Below are 6,325 nucleotides of genomic sequence, written 5' to 3'. Positions count from 1 at the left end.
CCCCATGCGCTGAGCGAGCATCAGGGGATCCAGCCAGTTTCCCTGGTCGTAGTCCAGGCAGTCTCCAACTCTGGTGACTTCTGCCAAGACCAACCTCTGGCACACCAAGGGGGACTCTGCCACCTGCACACGGAGCTGGGGGTTGCGTAGCAGGGGCTCCGCAAGGAGATCTTCCCTCACAGAGGCCGCCACGGATCTGGTCACCGTGAACAGTTTCCAGGTCCGGAGGAGGTCCTGGTGGAAGACCGGCAGCCCGGAGAGGACTCACAGAAGACCTCTCGGATGGAGATAAAAGAGCTGTCGGTCATATCGGAGCCCTCGGAAGCGGCGCAGGAAGGCATACGCCAGTACGCTCCACACCAGACTACCTGCACCATAAAGGAGCCTCAACAGGGCTTGGAGGTGGAAGACATGGACCTGAGTGCGGAGACACTTCAGGCCCTGCCCTCCCTCCTCCAGGGGTAGATGGAGAACCCCTGCAGAGACCCAGTGCAGTCCTGACCAGAAGAACTCCAGAATCAATGTTTGGAGGTTGGCCAGGAAACCCGGGGCCGGGACCAGGGTGTTGAGCCGGTACCAGGGCATGGACAGGACTAGTTGATTAAGCACCAGTGCCCTCCCTCGAAGGGAGAGGCACCGGAGTAGTCCTGTCCATCTCCGGAGCCGCTCTGCCACCCTGCCCTCTAAACCATGCCAGTTCTCTGGCGGGGACGGATGCGTGGCAGAAAAGTAAATGCTGAGATAGAGCAGCGGACCCGCGCTCACCGGATGGCCTGAAGCGCGGGTGGGAGGGATCTCGCCTGCCACCAGTCCCCTACCACCAAGCCAGAGCTCTTGACCCAGTTGACCTGGGCGGAGGAGGCTGGCAAGCCTCCACCCACACCAAGTCACCCGGGTCCTGCACTACGAGGAGCACATTGGCGTACGCCGACAGGACCAGCTGCAGCTCTGGCTCCCGCAGTGCCAACCCTGTCAACCTCCTACGGAGGAGACAGGAAGGGCTCGATTGCCAGAGCGTACAGCTGTCCCGAGAGGGGGCAGCCCTGCCGTACTCCTCACCCGAAGCTGACTGGTTTGGTCAGGGTCCAGCTGAGCCTGACCAGACACTCTGCGAAGATGTACAGCACCTGAAGAAAACCCACAAAGTGGGGTCCGAAGCCAAACGCTCGCAGAGTGCTCAGGAGATACCCGTGATCCACCCTGTTGAACGCCTTCTCCTGATCCAGGGACAGGAGGGCGAACGACAGACTGTCCCTACACCCGAGTTCCAAGAGGTCCTGGACCAGATAGAGGTTGTCGAAGATGGTGCGGCCCGGGACGTTGTAGGGGATCACGTTCGTCAGCACGGACCCCAGCCGCAGCGAGATGGCTTTCGCTACGACCTTGTAGTCCGTGCTGAGGAGCGAGACGGGACGCCAATTTTGTATATCACGGCTGTCCCCCTTCGGCAATAAGGTGAGCACAGCTCGCCTGCATGAAAGAGGGAGGACCCCGCTCTGCAAAGACTCGGCCCAGACGGTGACTAGGTCTGGGCTGAGGATGTCCCAGAACACGCGGTAGAACTCCACGGTCAGCCTGTCCATGCTCGGAGATTTATTGGTGGGCATGCGGCGGAGGGCTTCCGAGACCTCGGCCAGAGTGAGAGGCAGCTCTAACCAGTCTCGGTCACCCACGCTGACCGTCGGGAGTTCGTCCCAGAGCACTCTGCAAGCGTTACGATCGGTCGGATCCGGGGAGAAAAGGCCTGCATAGAAGGCCCTGGCCCTTCCGCAATATCCGCCGGATCCGTGAGGGGGGTGCCGTCCTCTGCTAGGAGGCAGGTGACATGCTTCTTAGCCCCCCTCTTTTTCTCCAGGGTGTAGAAGAAGCAGGAGCCGTGCTCACTTGTGGCAGGCAGGGATAAGATCTACCCTAGAGGGAGCAGGAAGGCATACAAGTGCTTAGTGCTCCAGGCTAAAGCCCTGGAGACTGCGGTGTTGGGGGTGGCAGCCGCTGTGCTGCCAGGCATGGCTTGTCCTGGTGGAATCACCTGCTGTGAGGACCCCCTCCCGGGAACAGGGCTTCTGTGCTTACTCAGCAGGCTGCCAGGAGCTGGCACGAGGGGGAAGGGGAGGCCCTCGCAGAGCAGATGCCATGACCTTAGGGGAAGAGCGTGGTGGCCCAGATGTTTTTAATACCCTAAAGAGGTTTAAAAAAAAAAAAAGTTTCTCTTGATGCTGGAGGATGTGCTGCAGGCTTGGCTGTTACCAGGCAGAATGGCAGGGAGGAAGCAAGGCGCGAAGCCGGCTTTCACATCAGCCCTACATCATCCTCCGCTCAGGCAGCCGGAGCCCAAACCCTCCCGCTGTCACCGTATCCCCACAGCGCTCTGTGGAAAGTACACGCAACAGCCTCAGGCAGAGCCGAGGAGGGGAGTGTGAGAAAGCAACGTGGCGGCTTTGAAGGGGGGAATCCCCAAATGCAAAGAGCTGAGAAAGGGGGAAACCTCCAGTTGTCAGCTTGTGGTACCCACTGCTAAACAGTCACTCCTGGGAGCAGCTGGGTGCCTGGCGGGGCCCTCCCTGCGGTGGGCCAGTCCCAGCTCCCTCGTGCTCTTACTCTGCACCCCCATTCTCTGGTATGTGCCCATACCACACTACAGCGTAGTCCTTCCCTGCCACTCCAACTACCCCTCCTAGCCAGCGCTCTCTAGTGCATGCTTCGATGCAGTTACTTCACAGGCGCCCTGATTAATTCAAGCACAAGCTTTTCAGAGCCGCTAGTCAGCTCACCTTCCCCGGGTCACCCAAGCCATGTGCATTCGTGTTCTGCTTGGCTTTCTAACCCAAAGGCTTCCCCCTTGTACCTGGATTTCACATGGCCGTCGCTCCACTTAAAGCTGGGCCTCTGTGAGCTTTACTCCTTCCTTTGGAGCTGCTCAGTCATGCTAGCATAGCAGGATGATCCTACTCTTGCAAAATGCTCCCTGCTAGCATTGCTCTCTACCAGTGATTCTCAGGGGGGCCCCATTCCCATGCAGCTGGGTTTCCCCCACTAACATTATCAAAAGGGGAATGGCAGGGTGGTCATGACCCCCCCAGCTGCCTTGTTTTCAACCCTCAGGGAGCTCTCTAAGCTCTGAAAAGTGACTCTGCCATCATGGGGTTCCATGTTTGTCCTGATCAAGAATTCACCATTTACGTGTAAAAAGCTCCTTTCCCTCCCTCTGTAATAAAACATGACAACTTGTAAACAGCCTGGGAGCTGAGAGTCAAGCTGGGTTTCCTCCGTATGTGTTGCCACCAGTCAGAGGGTCTGCACACCACATCCTGCCCTCAGGCATGGATACCTTCCTTATCTATCACTTAGGCTCTCAGTGACATCTGTGCAACCCTTCACACAGGCATGAGGGATTGGCCCCATCACTGAAAGGTAACAGAATATTCTGCCTGTGATGGACAGAGGTGCAGACTCCAGCTCACTCTCCTGGGGCTCTGCAGTATTGACAGCGTAAAGGTTTCTAACACCTGCAGCTCGCCTCTGCTCTACAGAAGGAGCAGAGCTGTTGAGGACGGAAGTGCCATTTTTGAATCATGTTGAAATTAGGTAATTTGCCTGGAGCCTGTCCACCTGGGACTGCCCCTTTTCCTACACTCCCTGATGTTCTCCCTTTAAAGTCATAAGTAGATAAGATGAAGACTCTAGACTCTCCTTAGTGAATGCTAAGTTGTATCTGCTGTACTGAACCATTTGGCACAGATACTTCAGAGAGTCAGTAGATGGTTGTAAAGTCACTATCTTCTACGGTGTACCCCCACCCCCCACCCCAGGCCTTGTTGTCCTGATCCAGGTATCCTCCCCCCCCCCCCCCAAAAAAAAAAAAAGCTTTTAAATATATATTTCTACCTCGAGCTCTGTCCCACTTTCAAGCTGGAGCACTGTGTTCATCCAACTACCTCCACACCATAACCTAGCCTCTGACAGGTGCATCAACAAAGCAAGTAATAAGGTACTACACAAAATTTGCCCCAGGCTGTAGAAGGGTGGAAGCCTGCATGTTATTAAAGACCCCAGTTACTGGAGTGCCCAAGTCCTGGGTTTACTCAGGTACTCCCGCTAGGGCCTATTGCTGGGGTTCTGATTATGGGGTAGGGGAGTGTCTTTCTCTAATATACATTTCTGGTTTAGTTGAGCCACTTCTCAAGTGAGTTTAAGGCCGGTTGATTTTTTTTCACCTTGCCACCAACGAAGCTGTTACTGTCCAGGACACCCCACTGAAATCCTCCTCCTAACCCAGCTTTCCTCTTACCTGAAGTAGATTCTCAGCCTCAAGGCCTTGCCCATTTCCACCCCATCCTCCAGTTTTTCTCTTAATCCAGTGTATGCTTTTCCCTTCACCATCCTCTTTGGCTCCTCCCCATCTCTTCTTTATACCTTCTCCCATGTGAGCCCTACTGATACTTTGCGCTCCCTCCTTCAAACTCGCTTCCTCCCCAGTGTCCTTCAGGAACAATGCACTTCATGGACAATGACATGGCAAATTAGCCCACAGCTGAGGAATCAGTCAAACTCTGGATCCCTCACCTGTGAACCATGTCTGAACAACGTCACCTGCATTGGGTTGGGCTGTAAATTCTGGGCTAGGGATTAGAAAGGAAGAGACAGTTATTGTTTTTGTTGCTGTTCGGAGTATAAGAACCTGGCTAAAGAGATCTCTTTGTATACAGGGCCATGCCCTGCTCAGGCACTCAAAAAAGAGAGACATAATCTGACTCAGGGGAAAATTCAGATGCTTCAACTTTTTTTAAAAATTATTTTATTGCAACATCATATGCTCTCATCTGGTTTTCCCAGCACTGGGATTGCTGCAGATGGATAGTTCAAACAATTTTATTTTTAAATTAACTCATTAATATATATATATATATATTTTTCCTTTTATACAAACAGCCCCCAACCATCATGTAATTTCTATCCCCTCCTAACTTTAATAGCTAGCAGAAGTCAGTGGCAGACAGCTTTCCTTTTTGGCAAATCAGGCTAAGCACGATGGGAGGACGGGTGGAAGGAAAAAGCAGCCTGATAAACAAGACTGTTTCCAGTGGCAGCCTAGGAGGGAGTTTTTCCCCCCTCTCCTCCCTGGAGGGCGACAGAGTCACAGAGTAACACACCATCAGTGCCCAGAAATCAACGTAAGCAGCAATGTCTACCTCCCATCCTAGCAGACAAGAGTCCAGCTGGCTTCTGCCCTTTAATAAAATAGTAATCTGTAAAAGTCTCTCTGATCAAAGCAGCATTTTTTTTAAACTTTTTAAAAAACTAAAACAGGAACAACAACAACAACAAAAATCTTTTCTCCGTCCATAAGTGCTTGGAAGTATTGATGGCCTATTTTGTGTGTGTGGTGTGTGTGTGTGATCTATAAAAACACTCTATATTTATTTGCCCCCTCTCTTGCCCTCACCCTCCTGCTTTTTATTTTTCCAGTTGGATTTGAGACCTTTTGGAGGAGTTCATAGAAATTTAGGACTATAGCAGCACATTCAGTATATACTTAAAAATAAGAGTGGTGTCTGAACTAACTCATCTCCCCGTGGGAGCCCTGGTGGCACAGCGAATTGATGGAGGTATGTGGAAGGATGCTAAAGGCACTGTTTGGGAAGGGGGGGGGAAATACACCTCAGTTTCCTGCCAGGAAGTTGCAAATCATCTTCCATTTCTTCTTCCTTTGTCTAAGCAATTGGTTAACGCCTCTTGGGAGAATGGCACAGTGCAAAGGTGGTTTAAGGTAGTTCACGTGCAGTGAGTACAATTCCAATCCTGCACCCAGTGAGCCTCACACTAAAGGTCTCCTTCTTCCCAGGTACCAGCTCTTAAGACTTATCCCCAAATCAGGGAGCACTTGCACAAAGCAAGCACAAAAAACAAAAAGCCAGACCCTTGTTCTCCCTGTTAACAATGACAGAAGCAACCCTGCTATTCCCTGCCAGGAGGAGAAACCCAACCAGCCTGGTGTTGAGCAGTGAGGAGATGGATTCACCCACTCCTCTTCTTTTCCTCCATGTGGCTCCCCCTCAACCCATCTTCTCAGCCCAAAACGAAGCCACCATGTTGTACTAGGGACTGAGGGCTGCTCCACGGCAGGAGGCATTGGGTAAATGTTTCTTCACCACAGAAGCCAAGGTAATAAAAGAGCTAGCCCTTAACGTGCGTAAAGTGCGCACACGGAAGGGTTAGCTGTGGTTGAGGCCAAGGTTCCCTAGGAGACAGCAAACGGCAATGGTGCACCAACTATGTTTCAGACAAACAAACTGAAAAACTCTTTAAAACTGAAGTTAGGCTCTTT

Source organism: Lepidochelys olivacea, assembly GCF_965140295.1.
Source record: "Lepidochelys olivacea isolate rLepOli2 genome assembly, chromosome: 21".
Taxonomy (NCBI): Eukaryota; Metazoa; Chordata; order Testudines; family Cheloniidae; genus Lepidochelys; species Lepidochelys olivacea.
This window is presented reverse-complemented; position numbering follows the sequence as displayed.